This window comes from Delphinus delphis, chromosome 13, assembly GCF_949987515.2.
Source record: "Delphinus delphis chromosome 13, mDelDel1.2, whole genome shotgun sequence".
NCBI lineage: Eukaryota > Metazoa > Chordata > Mammalia > Artiodactyla > Delphinidae > Delphinus > Delphinus delphis.
Genome location: NC_082695.1, coordinates 5918997 through 5945386, shown reverse-complemented (window position 1 = coordinate 5945386; position 26390 = coordinate 5918997). Strand labels below are relative to the sequence as shown.

The window sequence follows — 26390 nt, the reverse complement described above, 5'->3', positions numbered from 1 at the left end:
TTGCCTATTTTGAGGTGTGCGGGAGCTCTCTGTGGTCCTGAGCCTTGATTAGAGTCAGGCTAATCTGTTTGAGCGCAGATCCAAAGGATGAATAGAAGGGACCAGTGATGAAGGAAAGAAAGGGCATCACCAGCAGAGAGAGTGGCATGTGCAAAGGCCCTGTGGCAGGAGCAAGGAGGAAAGAGCCCAGGGTGGTCGGGGCACAGGGGGTACACAAAGGCGGGTGGGGGCCAGACCCCACAGGGCCTTGCAGCCACATTGAAGAGTTTTGCTTTATCCTAAAGTCAACAGAAATCATTGAAAGATGTGAAAGGAAGACAGAGCTGGTGTTGAAACAGTGTGGACATGATCAGATCTGCTCTTGGAGAGATCACTCTGCTAAATTCCCACCATCTGCAAAGTTCACAATCCGGGTGAAGAAACAGAAAAGAACCCTGTTGAGGGAACACATGACAGGGCAAATGAATAATCTAGAACAGCGCTGTCCACTGGAAATATAAGATGAGCCACAAATGCAAGCCACACATTTAAAATTTTCTAGTAGCCCCACTTTTTATAAAGTGAGAAGAAACAGGTGAAATTAATTTTAATAAATGTTTTATTTAGCACATTATCATCTCAACATTATTAATTGATACGGAACATTACCATTATTATTAATGAGATATTTCACATTTTTTCAGATTACATCTTTGAAATCCAGTGTGTGTTTTACGTTCATGGCCCACCTCAGTTTGGACTGGCCACACTGTGAGTGCCTTATAGCCATGTGAAGTTAGTGGCTGCAGAATTGGACAGTGTGGGTCTAAGTGATGGGTGCTTGCTTGCCCTGAACACTGCCTCGGATGAACCCATCAGGCAGGAAGGATGTGAAAGGGTAGGAAAGATTTTCCCAAATGAGAACGGTATAGGATAAAATGTTAAATGAAGACACACAAGCTAGGCTGTCATGTGGGAGAGTGTTCACAGCACTGTGGTTTGTAGCAACCCCAATCAGAAACACCCTACATGTCCATCAACAGAGGAACAGAGGGATTGGTTGGTGGATTCATACAAAGGAATACTAGCCTCCATACCCATGTCGTGGCTAAATGAAAATTGCAGAAAATAACAAGTGTCAGTCAGTGTGTGGAGGAGTTGTAACCTTTGTACATTGCCGGTGGGAGCGTAAAATGGTGCAGCTGATGTGGAAAATAGTCTGACAGTTCTTCAGTGGGTGAAACATAGAGTCACCATAGAGCCCAGCAATTCCGCTCCTGGGTGTACTGCCCAGAGATCTAAAAACAGGTGTTCTAACAAGAATGTGTACACAGGTGTTCATAGCAGCATTACTACCAATAGCCAAAAGATGGAAACAACCCAATGTCCATCAAGAACTGGATGGCTAAAGAAAATGTGGTCCATCCATACAATGGAATAGTATTCAGCCATTAAAAGGAGTGAAGCTCTGACACAGGCCACCACATGGACGAACCTTGAAAATGTTGTTCCAAGTGAAATAAACCAGACTCCAAAGGCTGCATGTTACACAATTCCATTTATATGAAATGTCCAGAGCTGGTAAATCCATAGAGATAGAAAGGAGTTTGGTGGTTGCCAGGGGCCGGGGGAGGGGGGAATTGAGAGTGACGGTTTAATGGGTACACGGGTATGGGGTTTCCTTTTGGGGTGATGACAGTGTTCTGGAACTAGATAGAAGCGGTGACCGCACGCCATTGTGAAGGCGTGCCACTAATGGTGAATTGTACGTTATGTATATTTTTAAAGGCTAAAAAAAAGTGTGTGGGAGGGTGATTACTAGAGCTGCATTTCACTGAACACGAATATATTTCAAAAGAACTTTGGAAGGAAAAACCCAGCTGCAGGAGAACATGGAGCAGTCAGCAGCCCGCATCCCCTCGGCCTCCCTGGGCCCTTGCCTGCCGCTCCCCACGACCCAGGCACTTCAGACCCCTCCCCAAGGACTCTCTCTGCCTGTGGGAGTGACCTTCAACCTTGAGGGGTGGGAGGGGATGTGTACTCCAGCATCCCCGCCCTCAGCGGACGCTCTACACACTCAGAGAGTCGCTCTACACACTCAGAGCCCCCCGGGGACCCAGCCTCAGCTGCCTAGCCGCCCGTGGCTGGCTCAGCCTTCAGTGCCTTTCCTCCCACCCCCAGTTCCTCACCAGCCTTCCTGGCCTCACCTCCCACGTAAACTCTGCACCAAATCCTCTCAGCCTCTGCTTTTAAGGGAACCCAAACTTAGACGAACACCCATGATACCCTATCACACAGATAAGGTTTTAAGCCACGCAAAACAGTACTATAGGTATTGCTTGGGGGATACACACACAGGTAGCAAAATGGCTAAGACGCGTCTGGGAATGTTCAACCCCCAATTCAAGGCGGTGGGCGTGGCCAGAGAGGGGGAGGGGCAGGTGGTCTGGGGTGCCCTCTGAGTAGGGTGCCCAGAGGGTCTCAAGCGATTTGAAATGTTTTATCTCCTAAACGTGGGTCGTAGGCACAGAAGGCCTTGTTATATATATATTTCTTGAATGTTTGAAATATATCATCATCACTGTGAGAGGAGGCATGAGGTAGGTGTGTTTGGCAGTCAAGGAGCAAGAGGGAACGGGGGCGGTTTAAGTACAGAAATGCTGGACGATAAAGCCGAGGCTGGACTCTCGTCCCGGTGGCGATGGGGAGGCCAGGGGACTCCACCCTTTTGTATCATTCTGCTTGTGATCCGAGGACCCGAGGCAGCAAGGAGGACCCGGGGCAGGGAGGCCACTGTCACGGCTCGAGTAAGTCGGCATCGGTGGGAGCAGAGTCAGAAACACAGAAGGCCTGGGAAAAGGCGGGGGCCCGCGGTCAGCTCTGCTCACGGTGGGCTGGGAACCAGCAGTAAGCGAGGAGCTGGGGCTGCGTGTCCGGGGGACGGGTGACCGGGAGGACCCCTGCAGCTCTCTGGACGCCCCACAGGGTTTTGTTGATTTGAATCTGTCAGAGAAGAGGGCTGGGATAGGCTTGTGCAGGTCCACACGGCGTTCGCACTTGCTGGGGAGGAGGGCGGAGGCGGGAAGCCTTCTGACCTCAGCACATTGGATTTCCAGGTAACAACGGGGCTGTGTGTGCCCCAGCTCTGAGCCCCCTGCAGGCCAGCCAGCCCCTGCCTACAACACGCACGTGACCACCATTTCCAGGACCGCAGAGGGTGCCTGCCAGAGGGGAGGAGAGACTCCATGGTGGGGGGCTCTTGGCGGGGGCCTGACTCAACCCTCCTCAAAGCCATCCTGTCTGGGGCTCCGGCACGCACGGGAGATCTTAGGATGTGCTGCATCCCCACCCCACCCTGCCGGTGGATTGCATTAACGGCTCCCATTCTTCGTCGCTCTTTGTAGCCACGCTTTGTGCTCTGGAACTTCTTTTCCCAGCTTTACTGGGCTTTATTTCAGAGTACGGTTTGATAGATTTTGGTAATTGTATACCAAATTGGCATCCTGACTTAGAGCTTTCCAATCACCCCCAAAGTTCCTTCGTGCCCCTTTGCAGTCAGACCTCATCCCAGCCTCCAACCCCAGGTGATCTCTTTCTGTCACTATGATTTTGCCTTTTCTAGAATTTCATATAAACAAATTCATGCAGTATGAGCCTTTATGGCCTTAAACAATTAGTCTATTTTTTCCAGCTTTCTTGAGGTATAACTGGCAAATAACATGGTGTATATTTAAGATGTACGATGTGATGCTTTGATATATGTGCACACTGTGAAATGATGACCTCATGAAGCTAATTAACACATCCACCACCTCCCGTAATTACCTTCTTGTGCATGTAGAGAGAACTCAAGATTTACTCTTAGCAAATTTCAAGTATACAATACAGTACGATTAACTACAGTCCCCATGCTGTACATTAGCTATCCAGAAGTTATCCATAACTAAAACCTCATACCCTTTCACCAATGTCACCCTCTATTCCAATCCCCAGCCCCCGACAGGTAACATCCTATTCTGTTACTATGAGTTCATCTGTTTTAGATTCCACATACAAGCGAGATCATACAGTATTTGTCTTTCTGGGTCTGACTATATTTCACTTAACATAATGTCTTCCAGATTCATCCATGTTGTCGCAAATGGCAGGATTTCCTTTTCTGTGACTGAATAATATTCCATTATATGTATTTATACCACGTCTTTATCAGTCGACAGAAACCTAGGTTGTTTCCAGATCTTGGCTCTTGTGAATAAGGCTGCAGTGAATGTAGGAGTACAGATAGCTCTTTGAGATACTTTGGATATATACCCAGAAGTGGGATTGCTGGGTCATAGGATAGTTCTGTTTTTAATTTTTGAGCACCCTCCATCCTGTTCTCCACAGTGGCTGCACCAGTTTACATTCCCACCAATGGTGCGTGAGGGCTCCCTTTTCTCCACACCCTCTCCAGCACTTGCTGTTCCTTGTCTCCTTGATAATAGCCATTCTCACACAGCAGGTGTGAGGTTATATCTCATTATGGTTTTTTGGTGTTTTTTTTTGCGGTACGCGGGCCTCTCACTGTTGTGGCCTCTCCCCTTGCGGAGCACAGGCTCCGGACACGCAGGCTCAGTGGCCACAGCTCACGGGCCCAGCCGCTCTGCGGCACGTGGGATCTTCCCGGACTGGGGCATGAACCCATGTCCCCTGCATCGGCAGGCGGACTCCCAACCACTGCACCACCAGGGAAACCCTCATTATGGTTTTGATTTGTATTTCCCTGATGATTAGTGTTATTTATCAGCACCTTATTATATACCTATCGGCAATTCGTATGTCTTCTTTGGAAAAATGTCTATTCAGAGCTTCTGCTCATATTTTAATCAGTTTATTTGTGTGTGTGTGTGTGTGTGTGTGTTTTTCTTTCTTTCTTTTTTTTTTTTTGTTATTGAGTTGTGTGAGTTCCTTATATATTTTGAATACTAGCTCCCAGTCAGATATATAGTTTGTAACTATTTTCTCCCATTCCATAATTTGCCATTTCATTTTGTTGATTGTTTCCTTTGTTGTACAGAAACTTTTTGGTTCATGTATTGGAAGAATTAATATTGTTAACATGTCCATACTACCAAAAGTGATCTATAGCTTTAACACAATCCCTTTCAAAATTCCACTGGCATTTTCACAGAAAAAGAAAAAATAATTCTAAAATGCATATGGAACCACCAAAGACCCCAAATAGCCAAAGCAATCTTGAGAAAGAAGAACAATGTTGGAGGCATCACATTTTCTGATTTCAGATTATATTATAAAGCTATAGTAATCAAAACAGTACAGTAATGGCATAAAAACAGACCCATAGACCCTTGGAACAGAATAGAGAGCCCAGAAATAAACCCACACAAATGTGGTCAACCAATCTTTGACAAGGGAGCCAAGAACACCCAATGGGGAAGGAATAGTCTCTTCAATAAATGATGTTGGGAAAACCAGTTATCCCCATGCAAAAGAATGAAATTGGACCCGTATCCTACACCATACACAAAAATCGACTCAAAAAGGATTAAAGACTTAAACATAAGACATGAAACCATAAAAACTCTGAGACAAGGATTTGAGTACCAGGGGATAAGGATTTGGGAGGCGAGCCCAGGAAGCAGCCAGAGGGAAGTGTGGGCAGTGAGATGGGGACCGGAAGGCCGCAGGAAAGGATGCATTTTCAGGCAGGTCACTGCTGGGCTACTGAGGTTCAGTTCAGCACCCATTGGGGAGCCCTGGAAGCCAGGATGGAGCCTGCCTTAGAGCCACCCGCCTAGGGGGCTGCCCTGGTCACACCGTCCCCTGGGGGAGGGGCACGAACTCCCTGGTACTTCCAGCCCAGGAGCACCGAGGGCATGAGTGTGTAGCATCCAGAGCATCTGCTCCCCTCTTGGTCCTCTTCTGTCCCTGGAGGTTGACAATAGGGAAGCACCAGGATGCTGAGTAGGTGGGAACCCTGCTTGGGCCTCGGAGTCCTCAGGCCCAATCCCCATCCCCCTTTGTCGCCATCTGATATCTTCAATACCCGGTTTCATGAGCTCCACGAGGCCTGCAGGAGCCTCCCAGGCTCCAGACAGGGTGGGGTCTAGACCTGGTACCCACGCATCTCTGGGCCCTCCACCTCTACCCCAGCTGTTCATGCAGCGCGTGGGAGCCCAGCAGCTGAGTTTGTCTCTGAATCAGGTGTTTGACTCGCTCTCAGCGATTGCGGCTGATAATTCCCGAGCTGACACATGTCCACTTGGCTCCCAGGCCTTGTTTGGTTTGCATCCCTCGTTTATTATCTATGATAGGTTGGAGCTTAAGAGCATCAGGGCTGCCTATGGAAACCCCTGGTCCCTCCTGCCCTGGGATCATCTGGGTCCCCAGGGCTCAGGCTTTACAACCTCTGCTGCTGGGTTACCACCTCCCACGTGGAGCCCCTGCTGGTCTGGAGACGAACTGATGGACGGTTCACCAGCAGGGTCCGGAGAGCGTGCTGCCAGACCGGGCGGGGCTGGGTGAGTCACGCTGGACCTTGCTTGGTCATCCAGGTGTCAGGGCCGGCCTGTCCTGCATCATCCTGGGGGGCAGTGGGGGAAGCTCCCCAGCAGGGCCTGTCAAGGGTAATAACCCAGCAGGAGGGTTTATTTGCCTTCTCTGCACGAGATCCGGGAGGGCAGAGCCTACATCCCAGCAGAGCTTGCTGCCCAGGGGCCTGTCCTCCTGGGGTGGGGTGGGGGTGGGGGTGGGGGTGGGGGTGGGGGGAGTGGGGCCTCCTGCCTCTTGGAAGGTAATCAGCCCTGATGGTTTGGGATGTTACCTTCCCTAAATGCGGGGTTCTCATTGTCAGAGTTTAACAGCAAATGAAACCAGGGTTTCTCAGAAACAGTCACTGCAGGGGAGCAGATGACTTCAGGTGGAAAATCGAACGGACTTAAATGAGATTAAGTCACATCCTGAGAAAGTTATCCCCCCTCCGATGCTCTTTAATCCAGCTGATTCTTACAAGGAAAAAAACCTCAGCCTGGCGCTAATGAGTCTTGCCTCTCTAGAACTTCCTAATTTTTTTTTTTTTTTTAACAAGAAAGGTTAGGCTTCGGGCTGCAAGTCTTACACAGTCCATCCACCTGGTTAGAATTTAATAACCTTGTTTCATTCTCATCGAATTTACTTTTGCAGTTGTGTGTGCATGGCATGGTTTTCCATTTAGAGGATTGATATGAAAAGAAATGTAGATTAATTTATTTTACTTTATTTATTCTTACACTGAGTCCTTAATATACTTTGTAAATAGTAGTATGAATTGGGGTCTACAGACTGTGGCCCTGGGCCCAATCCAGTCTGCAGCCTGTTTTTTGTCAATAAAGTTTTATTGGCACTTAGCCACACCCACCACTGACACATTATATTGCTCTGGTTGCTTTAACAGTACAGCTGCAGAGTTGAGTAGTTTCAATGGAGACCGTCCAGCCCACGATGCCTGAGATATGCACCATCTGGCCCTTTATGGAAAAGTTCACTGATCCCTGGTATAGGTGGTACACTGATACAGCAAAAAATTTGAAAGTGATAAACAAAGGGCTAAAATTTGGAAATTATTGATGAAACTGAGTGTGAGTTTCAGGGCCTTGGGTAATCATAGAAAATTACCAAGCGTCTGCTTGTCTGATTACTTTTCACCCTGAGATACTGCTATGATGACCACATGAGCTGGAATTCCATGTGTTATGTATCCTTCCCTGGTTCTGGGAAGCTGGTATTGGGAACAGGGGTGTAAATGTTCAATTTCTCCTTCTCTTTTCCTGTCTGGTTAGACTTTAATTTTCTCTACTAACTTAAGGCTCTAGACCTATGCCTGGTTTCCCATTTAGTCCTCTGGTAGCTCTGAGCAATCCTCTTTTCCCAGTTAATTATTTAATTACAGTGTCTGCCTCCCATTCAATAAGCAGTTATTGAGCTAAATTCTAAGTTGGAGATACAAAAATGAAAGACACGACCTATCCTTGTGGACAGTTCACACCTTGTGGACAGTTCACACCTTGTGGACAATTCACACCTTGTGGAACTCACCACGACCACAGTCTTTACCACCATCACTGCCACCATCACCACCATCACCTCCACTATCACTATCACATAAATGAGCCAACCTGAAATTGCCTCAATGCTTGAAATACCCCAAGGGCACCACAAACAGTGTTAGAGGTAAAGCTTCTCAAGAATATTAGGGAACCCCTATCTTGCCAAAGCACCAGCCCCCTTCTGCAATGTCCACTAGGCTGGAAACAGACGGGTCAGGGCTGTCCCCTGTCAGGAAGATAAATCTTCTTACGGCTTTGCTCAACTTCTCCAGGAAAAGTATCTGTGGCTGAGCAAGTTGTATTTTATATATATAGTTTTATAAATTTATTTATTTATTTATGGCTGCACTGGGTCTTCATTGCTGCACACTGGCTTTCTCTAGTTGCAGTGAACGGGGGCTACTCTTCGTTGTGGTGTGTGGACTCTAGGCGCACGGGCTTCAGTAGCTGTGGCACGTGGGCTCAGTAGTTGTGGCTCGCAGGCTGTAGAGCACAGCCTCAGTAGTTGTGGCACACGGCTTAGTTGCTCCGCAGCATGTGGGATCTTCCCGGACCAGGGCTCGAACCTGTGTCCCCTGCATCGGCAGGTGGATTCTTAGCCACTGCGCCACCAGGGAAGCCCCTGTATTTTATATTTGAGTGGCCCACAAATACATGTTCTAAAACTCCTTTTGCCTTTTATGTATTTGCTTACTCTAAGTTAGGCACTTAGAAAAGACCCAGAATTCAGTGAGTGGGTCCCCCTCAAGCAGCAAGAATAGAAGCATGACCAAGGCTCAGGGGGCCTCCTCGCCCAGGTGCCAAGACAAACGCACTCGTAGCCACTGCCTGGGAAGCGGTGGCTTGTTGTTCAAGTGCCAAAGGGGGGGGGGATAGGAAAGACAATCGAGATCAACATAGAGAACGATTTCCCTCCCCAACTTCTCTGCCAGGAATGCCCGTGGCATTGCCAAGTGCTCCTCCAGTGGGCAGAAGACCTACAGACTACATCAGGGCACTTTTTCACCACAGGTCAAAGCGGGATCTAGGAAAACAACGGCAAGGCCTGCCCCGGGCAAGTCTCCGTCTCCAAAGCAGACGCCGTTGGCTTAAGCCAACCGTTTTGGCAAAACCTTGTCTGTGTGAAAGGTGGAAAGAAGGATGATGAGGAAACCAAGTCTGAGGGCCTGCTCGGGGATGTAACATCATAATCTAAAGTTATTCACATTTAAAAGTTTATTTTTTAAAAGGATATAACACGTCTTGGACTTGAAACCAACCAGGAGACCCGTTATTTTATGTCCGCAACGTACGGCTTAGCACTTTCTACAGGACTCATTCTCTTGCCCTTGACTCATCATCGTGGTAGCTGCTGGCCACGGGTGGCTGTTGAGTACTTGATCCACACTGTAAGGTACATCATGTTTCAAAGGCTTAGGATGAAAAACTAATGTAAAGTGTCTAATTAATAATCTGTCTACATTGATTACATGTTGTAAGGATAATAGCTTAGATGTATTGGGTTAAATAAAATATATTACAACGAATGTCCCCTGTTCCTTTTTATCCTTGTTCACGTGGCTACTAGAAAATTTAAAATACTCACGTGGTTTGCATTTGCGCCTTGCGTTTTTGGCTCTTATCCTGTTTCTATTGGAGCTGCTCCAGAGGGTCCTTCCTCCATCCTTGGTGGGTGAGGTGTTTCCCTTCTGATGGAGCCACATGAGATCCCATTCTGAATCCACCCAGTGTGACCACAGACAGATCCCTTAACCTGTGCGAGCCTCGCTTTCGTCATCTGGAAAATGGGTATTATAATAGGGTCCACATCAGGGAGCTGTTATGAGGATTAAAAGAGGTGTTACGTGTAAAGTGCTTAGTGCCTTGCCTGCCATACTGCAAGCCTTCAATAAATAAATAAAATGTTATTTTTCATCTTGAACCCCCTTCCTTTCACCTACTCTTAAGTCTGACTCCTTTTACTTTCCTTCGGAGGTTGGTTTTCTCTCTGATCCCTCCTTGGTAGCACCTGGTCCTCTTTCCCTGTGAACGCTTCCATCTTCCAAGATGCTTGGTCTCCGCCAGTTCTCAAGGGAAAAATACCTTTATTTGGACTTGTTTTACTACTTCCTGTCCAATTTCTCTCCTTTCTTTTGCAACTCACATGAGTGCCTACATTCCGTTCCTCTACTTTTTTTTTTCAAGACTTCATTTTTTTTTTAGAGCAGTTTAGGTTCCCAGCAAAATTGAGGGGAAGGTACAGAGATTTCCCATGTGCCCCCTGCCCCCCACAGGCACAGCCTCGCCGTGATCAACATCCCCACCAGGTGGTACATTTGTTACAACTGATGAACCTACATGGACACATCATCATCACCCAACATGCGTGGTGTACAATTACAGTTCACTCTTGGTGTTGTCCGTTCTGTGAGTTTGGACAAATGTAGAATGACGTGTGTCCACCATTATGGTCTCATACAGAGTATTTTCACTGCCCTAAACATCCTCTGTGCTCTACCTGTACATCACTCCCTACCCTCTAACCCCTGGCGATCACTGATCTTGTTACTGTCCCCATAGTTTTTCCTTTTCCAGAATGTCATAGAGTTGGAATCTTCCAGGGTATAGCCTTTTCAAATTGGCTTCTTTTACTTAGTAATATGCCTTTAAGTTTCCTCCGCATCTTTTCATGGCCTGATAGCTTGGAAGCACTGAATAATATTCCATTGTCTGGACGTACCAGGGTTTATTTATCCATTCGCCTACTGAAGGACATCTTGGTGGCTTCTAAGTTTGAAGGAATAAAGCTGCTATAAACATCCATGTGCAGGTTTTCACGTGGGCGTAAGTTTTCAACTCCTTTGGGTAAATATCACGGAGTGCGATCTCTGGATGGTGGGTTTGCTCCTCCACTTTTGATCCATCTACCCCCTTTCAGGATCCCTGGCAAACCCAGCTTCCGCTCACCCCCTCGGGCCAAAACCATCTTAAAACGTAGCCAGTGACTTTTATCTCACGTGCCCCTTGCCCAGTCTCATCGTTCTCAACCTTTTAGAATAAAAAACAAAACAAAAAACAAACGTAGGGATGCTCTTTTTTTTACACGTACTTTTTATTACGGCAATCCAGCTTTCTCCCAAAGGGTGTCTGAGAGGTTGCAACTTCCTGGAGATGGGTGGTGGAGGCTGCCTCTATCTTCATCTCTAACCTCCTTGCATGTGGGACATGAGGACATTCCTGTTTGCAGATGGCTGTTTTCATTCTGGATGGAGCCCTTCCCAGTGGCCTGGAGGCAAGAGGTGCCCTGTGTGGGGGCAGAGCCCCATCCTGGGGCCCCTCCAGCCCACGGTCCCTGGAGAGAGCAAAATTAGCATCTCCAGTCCAATCATCTTCTTCTGCCACATGTGCTAAGCAATAAACAGCTCTCTGGGACCAAAATAAAAAGGTCTTTATGGAGAGAACAAACACGAGTAAATGCCAGAAAGCAATTTAAATGAATAAATAAACCCAATTCCGAGAGCTGCAAGGCCACAGGATTACAGCAAGCCAGGCCAAGCCAGTTGGTTTCTCACGAGTTGGCTTCTTAATGTGAGGGAGAAAGAGCCGTCCAGGCCCTGTCAGCAAATCCCAACATCTCCAAGTCTGAGGGTCCCAGCCCCCTAAGAAATGAAAGCACACAGTGCCAGTTTTCTCAAGCAACAACTAGCCTCTCAAATTTTACATTTAGAAATAAAGGCAAGTTGAATCTCAGAGCCTCGGGGAAGTGGAGGCTTCAGGGGGGATGGGGGCCTGGAAGGTGATGCTGGCCCCACCTTGGATATCCCCTGCCTGTACGGGGAGGGGGCCCTTTCTCGGTCTCCATTCAGTCCATCAACATTTATTAAGCATTTTGGGTGCTGAGCAGTAGACAGGGAAACTCACAAGGATTAAACACCATCCTTGCCTTGCAGGAGCTCATCGTCTGGAGAGAGAAGCAGAATCACCATCAGCTTCTAAGACGATCTCCCGAATGAGTGAGTGAGGTGGAGGTGGGGCGCGCTGGGAGAGAGGGTGAAGGGGCCGTGAAGACCACCCGAGTTCTGGGGGCCGGGTCGGAGCGTGGCCGGACTTGTGCTGTGAGAGAAGAGAGGCTGAGAGACACTTCCTGGGTGGGGAGGTGTTGGGGATATTGTGACATAAACCAAAGAGGCAGGATGTGGGTCTGGAGGGACTTTGATGCCATTTTAAGAAGCTGGCTCGGCATCCAGCAAGTGATGAGAGAGTCCCTGAAGGATGTGCCGTCCATCCTGCCATCTTCTATGAGTCACTCTGTGTGGTGGAGGGTGAATTTGAGGGCTTGGTGACAAAGACTGCCAGCTGCCCCTATTTCCCTGTGCTCCTTTCCTTCCTCGGTGCCCCCCCAACAAGACTACATTTCCCAGAACCCTTTGCCCCATCCGTGGGGTCATGTGACTAGTTCTGGGCAAGAATGATGCCAGCACTTCCAGGCCTGGCCCCTAAAACGTCCCTAGAGAAGCTCCAAGCACTTTCCAGTCTCCCAGCTGAACACAGAAGATCCAGCGGAGGATGCTGGATGGAGCCACAATACTGAAGGCATCTGGGCCCCTAGATCACGAGAGCAAAGACCAACCCACGTCAGCATGAGTGAGCAACACATTTTCATTGCTGTCAAACCGCTTAGATTTTGAGATTGTTGTTGGAACAGTGAGCTAATCTCATGTGTCATCTGATTCAACATCTGTGACTGGGACATAATAGGAGACTAAGTCAGCGGGTGGAGACAGGGGTGAGAAGTAGGCACAGATTAGGCAATAAAATGATCACACCTGGTAATGAACGAGACACGGGACATGACAGAGAGGGGGCCGCCTCTAGCGCGGGGCTGGCGGACTGAGAACCCAGGAGAAAGAAAAGTCTGGCCAAGGAAGGTGGTGCATAAATTCACACTTGGTGAATCTGCGGGAACCCCGTGAGGGCGCCTTGGAGACCAAAGTGAGGAGTTTGTGCCAGATGTAGACAGATGGCAACTGGGGCCGAGAGAGAAGTTAGACAAGCATGAACGATGCTTCAGAATGGTTCCAGCCATCACAAGGGGTATTAGCAGACACCAGTTATTTTCCTCCACCTGGTCCAAAAAAAAAAAAAAATTACAAGGAATACTGTGAACAAAAAAGAAAATTCACACAGGGTCCCTAATCTCTAGAAGTTTCGATTCTTAAGAGTCGGAGTCGGTCTTTGGCAAAAACCCCACTCTGTTTCACCAACTAGAAAAACACGAGTTAAAAATGAATGTTCTCAGCTGAAGCAAAATTTTGAAGAGAGAAAAAGTCTAGAGCTCTTCCCCCAGCTCTTCAAACGCTCGCCTGGGGCACCTTTCCTAACCTGAGAGTGGGTAACAGATCCTCGACCAGCCGAGATCTGGGAAGTTGCTGGCGTGGTGGGCGTCTGGTCTGCCCTGCTCTAGCGCAGAAACAAAGTGGTAGTTTTTTGAGGGCGATGGGGCATCTTTGCCACTCCAGGCCATCAGTTACACCTCTGGTTTGAACCTACAGTCTGGCTTTTCGGGGGGCGGTGGGAGCTGTGGCTGCCAGCACGAGGAGAAGCCCAGAATAATAGTATCTGTGTCTTTGCCCCAGACATCCCACCCACCCACACTGGGCCCTTGTGCTAGAGAATTGGAGCAAAACCGAGAGGCAAGGTCCCGGGCGTCGGGGGCCGCTCTGGACTCCCTGAAATCCTCACGCTATTTTTCAAACGCTGGGGGATTGGTTAAAATCCAAAGTCAGTTTTTCCAGGTTATGCGCTTTCCCCTCACTTTAACCTTATTCGTAACTCCACGGGCTTTTTAACCTTGTGTGGGTACGGGTGTGTGAGTGTGTGTGAGTGTGTGCATATATGCGTGTGTGTGCATGCATGGGTAGGCCTGTCTGCACACACATATTACAGGGGAATCGGACAGAGAATAGGAACTTGGGAACTTAACACCATAGAGAATTGTAAGTAATGAATTCGTCTCAGTTTCCATGGCCCTCTGGCACTCAACAAGGATAAGTTGGAAAAACTGGTTGAAGTCGACACTATATCATTCTATAGTAAAGAGAAGTTGTGATGGGTTAACTGTGTCCCCCTCCCCAGGTTCGTAGGTTGAAGTCCTAACCCCCAGCACCTCAGAATAGGACCTGATTTGGAAGTACGGTCTTTACAGATGCAATTAGTCAAGGTGAAGTTATACTGGAGTAGGGCGGTGCTAATCCAATATGACTGGTGTCCTTATAAACAGGGGAATTTGGACACAGACATGCAAACAGGGAGATGGCCCTGTGAAGGCTGAAGTTAGTTGCCACAAGCCCAGGAACTACCAGAAGCCAGGACAGGAGCCTGGCACCTCCAGTGGGAGCAGGGCCCTGCCAACACCTTGATCCCGGACCTCTAGCCTCCAGAACTGTGAGACAATAAATTTCTGTTATTTAAACCACTTAGTGTGTCATTGTGGCAGCGCTAGGAAACTAATACAGGAGTTATGATGTTGATGTTCAAAGGTGAATCATTAAAAAGGCATTTCTGGGCTTCCCTGGTGGCGCAGTGGTTGGGAGTCCGCCTGCCGGTGCAGGGGACGCGGGTTTGTGCCCCGGTCCGGGAGGATCCCACATGCCGCGGAGCGGCTTGGGCCCGTGAGCCATGGCCGCTGGGCCTGCGCGTCCGGAGCCTGTGCTCCGTGACGGGAGAGGCCGCAGCAGTGAGAGGCCCGCGTACCGCAAAAAAAAAAAAAAAAAAAAAGGCATTTCTTGGGACTTCCCTAGTCGCTCAGTGATTAAGAATCCGCCTGCCAATGTAGGTGACACGGGTTCGAGCCCTGGTCGGGGAAGATCCCACATGCCATGGAGCAACTAAGCCTGTGTGCCACAACTACTGAGCCTGTGCTCTACAGCCGTGAGCCACAACTACTGAGCCCACATGCCACAACTACTGAAGCCCACACACCTAGAGCCCGTGCTCTGCAACAAGAGAAGCCACCGCAATGAGAAGCCCGCGCACCGCAACAAAGTAGCCCCTGCTCGCCACAACTAGAGAAAGCCCGCGTGCAGCAACAAAGACCCAATGCAGCCAAAAATAAATAAATTAATAAATTAATTTTTTTTAAAAAAAGGCATTTCTTGGGATGCATTTTATGTTTTTTTCTAACAGACTTACTTTCCTTTTTTGCTTGTTTGTTTGTTGGGTAAATGTAGACAAACAATGAATCTGCATTTCCTCACAATGCACTACAACTGTATCGTTTCTTCCTTCTTCTTTCCAGGGAAGAAGGAACTTTCTTTTATTTTTAATTTTTTTATTGAAGTATAGTTGATTTACAATATTGTGTTAGTTTCAGGTATACAGCAAAGTGACTCAGTTATACAGATATATTTTTTCAGATTATTTTCCATTATAGGTTATTGAATATAGGTCCCTGTGCTATACAGTTAATCCTTGTTTTTATATATAACAGTGTGCATCTGTTAATCCCAAGCTCCTAATTTATGCCTCCTCCCTCCCTTTCCTGTTTGGTAACCATAAGTTTGTTTTCTATGTCTGTGAGTCTGTTTCTGTTTCGCAAATAGATTCATTTGTATTATTTTTTAGATTCCACATATAAGTGCTATCATATGATATTTGTCTTTGTCTGACTTAGTATGATGAACTCTAGATCCATCCATGTTGCTACAAATGGCAATATTTCATTTTTTATGGCTGAGTAATATTCCCTTGTATATATATAGCACATCTTCTTTATCCATTCATCTGTCAATGGACACTTAGGTTGCTTCTCAATCCTGTTATCTTTCATTTGATTTTTGAAAAAATTAAAACTAGAGATGATTAAGAAGATTTCAAGATGAATATAACAAAAGCCACATGCCTGCCACTGGCTTAAGAAAGAAAACATCACCAAACAAACAACTGAAATCCTGGTGTCTCACCAGAGTTAACAATTATCCTGAAATTGGTGTTAGTTAATCCTATGCATTTTTTTAAACATTTCTACATGTGGATGAACATCTCCTTAAACACTATACATTGTATGTGTTTAAGCATATATATATATATATATATATACACATATTATATATATACATATATAATATGTACATATATATGCTTATATATATATAGTACTGTATCCATTCTGCCATGACTTGTGTCTTTGACTCAGTATTGTCTTTGTAAGTTCATCCACGTTGATACATGTTATGTTAGTTCATTCATTTTCACTAAGTATAATAGCCCCTTGTTTGAATGTCGTATCAGGTATTTATCGATCCTCCTGTTGGCGGATACTTAAGCCGTTCCCTGGTTTGGTTTACGGTGCTTTGGTTTGTTTTCCTATCACGAACAAAGCTGCTAGGAATACTCTTATCCGTGTCTCCTAGTTTCTCTAGGGCAGTTATTTTTTCAAAGTGAGGGTGGTGCCCATTAAAGAGGATGGAAATCAATTTAGTGAGCCCAAGTCCACTGTGCCATGAAGAAAGGGGACGAGGAAACAAAGTATTAGAGTGCATCACACATAGTAAGACGAAGCATGGATTCATGAAACTTTTATATCAGGAATGTGTGTGTATGTGAGTGTGTGTGTGTGTGTGTGTGTGTGTGTCTGTGTGTGCCGCCTGGTTTGAGATATAGAGTTTCCCAAATGTGAGTCATGATGAAAAGTTTGAGAAAAACGGCTGTCTTAGTTCAGGCTTCTATAACCAAATCGACTGATTTTACAGCTGGTGACACTGAGTCTTCTTAGTAACACACCTGAAGTCTTAAAGCTAATAGACTACAGAGAAGAGATTGTGAAGCTGAAGGGTTTGTCCTCAGAACCACATTTTGACCATCAAGACACAGTGCTTCATAGGGTTGCTTCCTACTTTATAGGGTTGAGGTGTTTGGGTTTTTGAAACATGATCAAGGAAAACAATGAGGCAAATGTGGGTTAAATATGTAGTTTGGACAGGGATAAAGAAAGTGTTCATGAACAGATGAATGGATAAAGAAGATATGTGGAATACTACTCAGCCCTAAAAAAGAATGAAATAATGCCGTTTGCAGCAACATGGGTGGATCTAGAGATGATCATACTAAGTGAAGTAAGTCAGACAGAGAAAGACAAATACCATATGATATCACTTATAGGTGGAATCTAAAACCTGACACAAGTGAATTTATTTATGAAACAGGAACAGACCCACAGGCATAGAAAACAAATTTACGGTTACCAAAGGGGAAAGCGAGGTGGGAGAGGGATAAATTAGGAGTTTGGAATTAACAGATGCAAATGACTGTATGTAGAAGAGATAAAATACAGGGACTTGCTGTATAGCACAGGGAACCATATTCAGGATCTTGTAACAGCCTATGGGGAAAAGAAAAAAAAGAAAAGATAACAGGATTGAGAACCTGATGTTCATTTCTTTTCCGGCTGCCGAGTTGCCATTTTGCCTGCAGTTTGAGTAGTTTCTGCTGCATTCCAACCCTTATTAACTAAGAATTTGCTCCAACCCTTTATAAAATCTTAAGTTACAAACGCTGTGTGGAAGACCCAGCGAGCGCGGCAGCTCCACCGTGTTCAGTTCACTGTCTATGTTAAAATACAGTAATTTATAAGGGAAAATCTGCCGCACGCCCCTTGGCCCTGGGCCCATAACTAAGAAAGACTGCTCAGAAACATGCAGTCTTTAGTGCTTTTAATGGCCTAAGGAATGAAGAAAAGGAGAGGGGGCTGGGGGAGGGACCTCAGCTTAAATTTACTATGACTCTGCCCCCACCCCTTTTCCCTCCAAGAAATTCTTTCCAGTTCTCTTGTAAAAGGCTTCATGGTGAACCAATGAATAGAGATCCCCGGGCAGGCTGGCCTTTATAAACAACACAACTAGGTACTGTGGAGTGAGTTACTGACCGAGCAGCTAAGGCACCTGAGAAAGGGAGCAGGGAGGAAAGTGTGGCTGTAACCGGGTCTCCTTGGAGAGCAGATTAAGGCAGGAGGCATCACGGGATGCACTGACCCAGCTTGGGAGGATTCTGGAATGTTTCCAAGAACAGAAATAAGGCCCCACAAGTGTGGAAAAGTAGGGGGTTAGCGAGTGGATGTAGGCAGGAACGATCTCGTTTTTGACCGGCCCCGTCTCTGCTCCCATCTTTCACTGGCTTCTCTGTGGTCGGCCAGAGCGACCCACAGGAACGCCACCACTTCCCTAGGACATTGGTTGGTCTGTAGCACACATCTCTGAATGCTGGGCCTCCATCCTGCTTCTGTTGCCCAGTTTGGTAGACAGCAAAGTCAACCCTCATCTTACTGAAAATCTGCCTCTGTGGTCCTATCTTCCCAGGTGGGTGACGTGAGGAACCTGGACTCTCGGAGGCCCCGTCCTCGCAGGCACAGACCCTGAGACCCTGGGTTCTCGCCCCCGGTGACCTATCTCAGGCAAAATATTGATCATGCTGGAACTGTCACATCAGCTCTGGGACAAAAGCTTTGCCTCCATAACGGGTTGAACTGGTGCCACGACCTCCATCGAGGTAAGAGGCAGGAGAGGTTGGGGTCCCTCGAGAGGAAGGTGAGGTGGACGCGCAGAGCATGGAAATGGCTAAGAAAGGAGATTTGAGACAGAATGCCCCGCCCTGGCAGGATGACCTTGGCCAAGTATAACCTTGGGCATTTACGGTACGCCATGCCTCCCTTCCCCTCCTCTGTATGTTGGGACAATAATAGTACCATCTCAGGGGCCGAAGAGGATTAAGTGAGGTCTCCGACTTGAAGCCCTGAGCAGAGCACCGGGCTGTAAACAGGTGCTCAGTAAACACCAGCTTCATTATCATTGGAAGAGAACAGAGGGGGCCCAGTGACTGGGGAGAGGCTGGGCAGCACCAGGGCCAGCAGGGAGTGTGCCCCTCACACTTGAGTCTGTGCCCTGAGGCGGGAGTGGGGCGTACCGTTTTTCTCTGCATCCTCTTTCCCCTTCGACACAGACCAGTGTCTGACACACACTCAAGCTGCATCGCTTTGGGCTCATTCCAGAGCTCACCTCCCAGGAGAATCCAACTCCCTGAGCACCGGCATAAAATAAAAAGGTCTAGGTCTTTCTTTCTGCACATCCTTCATCTCGAGAGCGGACGCGCTAATGTTTCCTCCGCTGAGCAGCCCAGGTTGCCCTCTAACCCTCTGTATTTGTTCCTGATGGGCTGTGTTTGGGTGGACGTGAGACTCAAAGAATCCAGCTATCAAATTGCTGAAGTACTGAGTAGGGCTGGGAGGCAGGGGAAGGAGGTAGGTGGGGCAGAAGTCAAAGGTGCCACCATTTCTCAGCCACTAGAGCGATTAATGTTAAAAAGATGTGAGCAGCTGGAACGCCTGTTCTCAGCTGGTCGGGATGCAGTCCCGCTGGTAGGCGTTCACCCAAGAGAAATGGAAACATATCCACACAAAGGCTTACACCTTTACGCCTAATAGCGCCACAGTGGAAACAACCCAAATGTCCACAAGTCGGGACCCACTTAAACTAAAAAAGTATTCATTGATTATCTGAAATTCAAACTGAACCGGGCGTCCTGTATTATCTGGCAACCTTCCTTCAGAGGCACCCACGGGACCGTTGCCAGGAGGTGGTATTGGGGATGAGGGGAGGACCCACAGCAACACATTAAACACGACGTAGAGTTAATATTTGTTGGGCATTTAGTCTCTACAGTTTGTTCTCTTGGTTAAGAACGGGGGCTGCTTAGCTTGGAATCCCAGCTCTGCAGCATTCAAGCTGTGTGACCTTTTGGTGCCTCTGTCTCCCCATCTGTGAAATGGGTGTAACCTTAGCCTCATAGGATTGTTTTGAGGTTTAAATGAATTGATACAGGTCGAGCACTTGGAATCATGCTTTACACGTAAAAAGTGCTCAAAAAGTTCAGCTACTATTATGGTTGTTGTCAGTTTCTTGTTAGCCGAAGAAAACCAGTATCAATACAAGTTGCTTGAGGTCATCTCCTTCAGCCAGGAACCAAATTTAATAGAGAAGAGCAGAGGAGGGGGATTTTTGCCTGGGACTTTATGTTGAAAAATGAAACAAGGTGATAAACGTTTATCAGATGATAATTGTACTAATGCACTAAGACTTAAAAATAACAAAGGATAGGGCTTCCCTGGTGGCGCAGTGGTTGAGAGTCCACCTGCCGATGCAGGGGACACGGGTTCGTGCCCTGGTCCGGGAAGATCCCACATGCCGCGGAGCAACTAAGCCTGTGTGCCATGGCCGCTGAGCCTGCGCGTCCGGAGCCTGTGTTCCGCAACAGGAGAGGCCACAACAGTGAGATGCCCGCGTACCGCAAAAAAACAAAGGATAACTCTACAGGGGTTTGGGAGCGGGTGTGATTTTTCTGACAAAATCACGTGGGAGCAGAATAAAATGTCCTTCCCTTCAGCAGCCTCCCAGCTGGTCCCGCTCCCGCACCAGCTACCTCTCCTCTCCTTGAAGTGTGCATCGCCACTGCAGCCCCAGTGCTTTGTAAAACACAAGTCACTTGTGTCCTTCTCGTCCTCAGAGGCCTTTGGAGCCACTGGCCTACAGGAAAAAAATCCAACCTCTAGCATAACTCACAGGACCACAGTCTTGACGAGAAGAGATAACAAGCGAGACAACAAACCAAAATGACAAAAAGTGATCTGGGTAAGAGAAGGGGACGTTTTAAGAAAAGGGAAACTACGATGACTATTTAAAACAGTGTTTTGGCGGGACTTCCCTGGCAGTCCAGTGGTTAGGACTCAGTGCTTTCACTGCTGTGGCCTGGGTTCAATCCCTGGTCGGGGAACTAAGATCCGGCAAGTTGCGCGGTGTGGCCAAAAATAGAAAAAAATTTAAATAAAAACCAGTGTTTTGGAGAAATCAAAGGAGAGACAGCATCTGAGACAGAGAATGAACAAGGGTTCGCCCAGATTGCAGAAGGAAAAGATAAACAGATAAGAGGATGTCGGTAGAGATGGATGACAGGATCTAAGTAACTGGCAAAAGTACGGCCGCCAACAAAATCACATATGTTGGTCAAAAATGGTCATTGAAAGAAAATCTCATTATGTTTGAAAATAGAAATAATATTCTAAAATCACCGTTTACATACAGACAAAAGCTGGGAACTGGCAGCAGAAAGTGGAAACTAGTTTAATGTTCTTCGTCTCGTTTTACAGAGACCGTTTCATTCCTGATCTTGATAATTACAGAGACTTGAATCCGCTTTATTTAAAGGCTGACATTAGTGTAACCAAAACCGTTTGACATCTTTCACATCACTAGAGGGAAAAAGAAGACAGTAGTATCCGTAGATAAAGGGTATTAAAGAGTAGAAATTGCAAGGCTGACTGAAACAGAACCTAAAACAAGAGGAGAGAAGGGAGATAGTGTGTATTCGTTGTAAAAATAAATTCAAGTTGGTTCAGCCACACAAAGACAGACGCTGATTCAAGAAACGAAATCCAACTGCACGCCATATACAAGGGACACGGTGAGGTTAGAAATACAGCGCGACAAAAATGTGAGGGGGGCCTCCCTGGTGGCGCGGTGGTTGAGAGTCCGCCTGCCGATGCAGGGGACACGGGTTCGTGCCCAGGTCCAGGAGGATCCCACATGCCGCGGAGCGGCTGGGCCCGTGAGCCATGGCCGCTGAGCCTGCACGTCTGGAGCCTGTGCTCCGCAACGGGAGAGGCCACAACAGTGAGAGGCCCGCGTACCGCAAAAAAAAAAAAGAAAGAAAAAGAAATGTGAGGGGAAAAATGCAGAAGAGAGAACAGGATTGGGAGAGATGGAGGGACACAAAGCAAGTAAAGCAGACGAGGCACTGAATTCTTCGGAGGAGGGAGACTTTTCAAGGGCAAAGCCTCAGGTCGGTCCCTCCATATTGATAAAATCTCTTAGCACCAAATAACCCAGCTTTGGGTCGCACTGCTGAGAAGATAAAGCTGAAACCAGCCTGAAATTTGATCTCCATCCTTTCCTTTCCCTCACCCTCCCCAACCCCCCACCCCAGCACAATTCCCTGGTCCTCCGTTCTGACAGTGAGCTAAATATTTTTCAAGTCTTTTACTCAGAGACCCCTCTTTCCCTCTCTCCAAGGAGCTGATATTCAGAAATCATTCCAGGCATTTGGAATTCAGAATATAAACATCTCCGAGGCAGCCCCAGGCCCCAAACTCCCCAACACGCCTTGTTTTCTCCCTGACACCTGTCTTCATGGTTCACTCCTGTTTTCCCCAAGCTGTTGGCTCTCGTCCTGTCCCAGGCATGTCATGCTTATTCATGAAGAGGCAGCTTTCTCTGGGGATCAGAAATAAATTCATCCTTGTGTGCATTGTAGGAAACCAGCCAACACACCATTTGGGGATTCGAGAATGCTGAAGTGTTCAGCGGTACAGCCTTCCTTTCACAACAGCCAAAAAGTGGAAACAACCCACATGTCCATTGACGGATGGATGGATAAACAAAATGTGGTCCATGCCTGCAGTGGAATATGATTCAGCCGTAAAAAGGGCTGAAGCCCTGACACGTGCTACAATACGGATGAACCTTGAAAACATCGTGTCCTGTGAAAGAAGGCAGACCCCAAAGGACAAAAACTGTATGATTCTATTTACATAAAATACCCCAAATATGTAAATTCATAGAGACAGAAAGTAGATTAGAGGTTGCCGAGGGCTGGGGGAGGGCAAAATGGGGAGTTACTGCTTAATGGGGACAGAGTTTCTGTTTGCGATGATGACAAAAAGAAATAGACGGTGGTGATGGTTACACGACAGGTGGATGTGTGAATGCCATTGCACTGCACACCTAGAAAGGATTTACAAGGTAAATGTTATGTCATGTGTATTTTATGGCAATTTTTTTTAAATGGGAAGAAAAGTGGCCTTTCTGCTCTTGGTGTATGGAACTCCCCTCTCCACACTGGGGACGGCCCTCAAGGAAGCTGGGTGGACAGTGTGTAGTTGTGACGGACATTCTATCAGCCCCCCACCCCCCCAACCCCTGCCCCAGGCACCCCTTTGATGGGCATCTGCATGGGAAGGACCCCTTCCCCCTCCCTCCCTCCCTCCCTCCTTCACGCTCTACTTTCTTACTTCTGTCCCTCCCCTTCTAATGTTTTTCTTCCCAATATTCAGTTGAGAAGATGTAACATCTACCCAAGTGGTGCCCGTTCTCGCACACAGAGTGATGCTTTATTGAGCGCTTCCTGTGTGGCTGCTGCTCACTGGGCACAGTGAACACATTTAGCCTCCCAGCAGCCCTCACGGTAGGGACTGTCATTGCTCCCATTTCACAGATGAGAACACTGAGGCTCAGAGTCAGCCAGGAAGTGGAGGCGCTGGCACGTGAACCTTGCTGTCAGGCTGCTGTGTCTTCTCCTGGTCCCTGTCGCTTTCTGGTCCCTACATTAGTGGGTATAGATTCACCACAGACCTATGGAGACCAAGTGAGAGCACGCTGTTCATGGCGTGCTTTTCCCACTAGGCTCTGAACAGAGGCAGCCTTTTCTGATCTCCCTTCACTTCATTTCCTCCCGGGAATGTCTGAAGGCACTGAAGGAGAGCAGAACCCCTTTCCTCTACCCCTCAAGTGTAAACATTTCGGCACCATGCTGCCAGAGGAGGAAAAAAAATCCCCACCTCCTGTTAAAAAACCAGAAAACCAGGCTGTGGAGAATCAAAGGGAGCTTTGTACCGGGAGCCACCGTGGAGAGGGGAGATGGGGGCCCTTCCAGGGCCAAGCCTCACCCTACCCCCGCCCCCGTAAGACTGGAATCACAGCCTGATGGCTCAGGAGAACAGGCAGGACCAAAGCCGGGATCAACTGTGGATCCAGCTCTGAGCACTGAGATGGGTCTCTCCTCGCAGGCAGGTCTGAGGTTGCCAGCTAGGGCAGGGGGCTTGCGTTCTGCTACTACAAGGGGTCGAACTTGCTTAACTGGGGCCCCCAGAACAGTGAGTCTCCCCTTAATTCTGTGGTGACAGCTCCCCTCACCCCACCCCATCCCCTGCCTGCTTCTTTATCTCAGGTGACTTGAAAACAAAACAATTTTCATGTTAAGAAATAGAGGCCTGTGAAACTTTGGTGGCGGAGGGAAAGTGGGCACATTTAGTCAAACCTATAGGAAGGGGCTTCGGGGCTTTCAAGAGGTTGGAAATCACCATTGACTCTTCTGTCCCCCTAACCACACACTTCATGGAGGTCTCTTCACAGTATAGACAGAGAAGGGTGTGGTGGGCTGGGCTCTGGGTAATTCTGTAGGCGCTGTGCTCACGACTCTGGGAATTTAACACCAGGCACATAAGGCGCTCTCATTATGAACGTTCCCTGAAGATTCGAATGAAGTAGGGGACACAGGACACCACCAAGTCATGCTCAGCTCCCAGGGGACTGATCACAAGCTAGCATCGTGCTTCAAAGGTGACCGTACACGCCGTGTGAGTGCCCACCAAGTGCCAGGCACTTACAATTATTAGAAGTTGATTCATCCCCACTACAGACCAAGGAGGCAGGCACTGTGAGCGCCCATTTTACAGATGAGGAAACTGAGGCACAGAAAGGTTAAGTAACTTGCCCAAGAACACATAGATAGTAAGCCGTAGATATGAGATTCAAAACCAGGCAGTCTGGGAGCCCGTGCACGAAAATCCTGCATTACACGTGTGCCCAAAATATTGATGCTTTCAGACAGAGGAAAGCATGGAGAAGCACACGCCCCTGGGCAGACAGACAGACATGCAAGCACACACACTAATAAAAGATTCCTTCCTTGGACAACCTGCATGGCAGGAGCCCAGAGATTCTGCTGTTGCTGTTTGTTTTTTCATTTTAGTATGACTTTTAATTTTAGCATAGGTTAAGATTCACAAGAAGTTGCCAAAAAAAAAAAAAAAAAGTACAGAGTCCTGCCTGCTCTCCTGAATCCCACGTACCCTTCACCCAGCTTCCCCCAGTGCTGACCTCTGACACCCAGAGCACGTGTCAATGTAGGGAATCCACACAAGGAAGATGCTATGAACTCTGGCAGAGACCTTACTCGGATTTTAGTTTTTAGAGGAGTGAAAACATAGTAAAATAGCTCAGCCTTTTGGTTTGAACTGAGGAGGCTGGACTCACCGGGGGTGGCAATCTGAAAGGATTTTAAGATTTAGCATCTCTACAGGTGTCATTTCACAGAGCACCCCTCTGCGGGCTCAAGGCTGGGAAAACAGGCTAAATCTGCCCTTCCCTGGTCCAGACACTCAAATCCTAGACTGGAAGGGGAGGGGGTGCCAAGGGCCTCAGGGCAGCAGGGAGCAGACCCCGCTCAGGATTCGAACCTGCTTCCTGCCTACCGTCTGTTCAGGGCAGCCCCACAGCAGTGGAATAAGAGCCTGGGAGGAGAGCGAGGCCCAGGAGGTGGCAGCTGGAGGTGGGGCGATTCCACTGGGCCCAGAGCTTCACCTGCTGCCTCCAAAGCCCGGCCCGGAGCTGTGAGCAAAGGATCAATCTAGGCGGAGGAGGCGCGCCCTGGGGGCACAGCTTCAGCCTCGGCCGTTTCCTCCGGATTAAACCTCGGAAGGAGCTTTTTAAAAGGGGAAGCGTCATCTACATATAATGAAACGCGCAGATCTGCGTTTGACACTCGTCTACACCTGCATCACTAACATCCCAGTCAAGATCTAGAACATCCCGTCTCCCACCCCCGCAGACAGAGTCCAGCCTCTTCCGCTTAATCCCCCCAGAGGTAACCGCTAGGCTGACCTCCGTCACCTAAGCCAGGTCTCCTCCGCTCTAGAGTTGCCCATGAATGGAATCACGTGGTGGTTTTGCATCCGGCTTCTCTCCCTGCGCCTCGTGAACCGGACACTCGTCCGCGCCGTGTGCCTGCAGCTCCTCTGGGTCACGGGCTAAGGCCTTCATTGTGTGGACACACCGCCGGGGGTTTGTCCACCCACCTGCTGATGGATATTTGGGTAGTTTCCAGATTCAGCCTGTTACAAAGAAAGCTGCTGGAAACATTCACACACAGAGCTTCGCGTGCACATCCGCGCTCCGTCCTCTCGGGTGATTACCTGGGAGTGGAGCTTCGGGGCTCGGGGGAGGAGTGTGTTGCACTTTACGGAGAGCACTTTGGAGGGAGCTGCTCTTAGGATCGCTGCCGCTGCTCTAAGCCACCCCATTCGTGGTCGCTTGTCCCAGAAGCCCCAGCAGCCCCAGGAAAACGAATACAGCCGACCTTTCCAAGGAAAACCGAGGCCCAGGACAGGACGTGACTGGCATGGAGTGTTCCTCTTACAGCTCGAGTGAGGACAAGTCCGCGTTTCAGCCCTTCACACAGACCTGGGGG

The 26390-nt window shown here is 48.0% G+C and overlaps 1 protein-coding gene across 5 annotated transcripts in view; it reads left to right on the top strand.

The window, feature by feature from the left end:
• The window catches only part of RFLNA (refilin A), a 237002-nt gene that overhangs the window by 173732 nt on the left and 36880 nt on the right, over window positions 1–26390 (top strand). For 3 of the 5 annotated variants that reach the window (XM_060027900.1, XM_060027902.1, XM_060027905.1), the window contains 2 exons: window positions 11993–12055; window positions 18395–18584. The gene's annotated coding sequence lies outside the window, so the exon portion shown is untranslated. Of the gene's footprint in view, window positions 1–2646; window positions 2791–11992; window positions 12056–18394; window positions 18585–26390 lie in introns of those variants that run through there. The other 2 variants (XM_060027901.1, XM_060027903.1) reach the window with 2 other exon arrangements.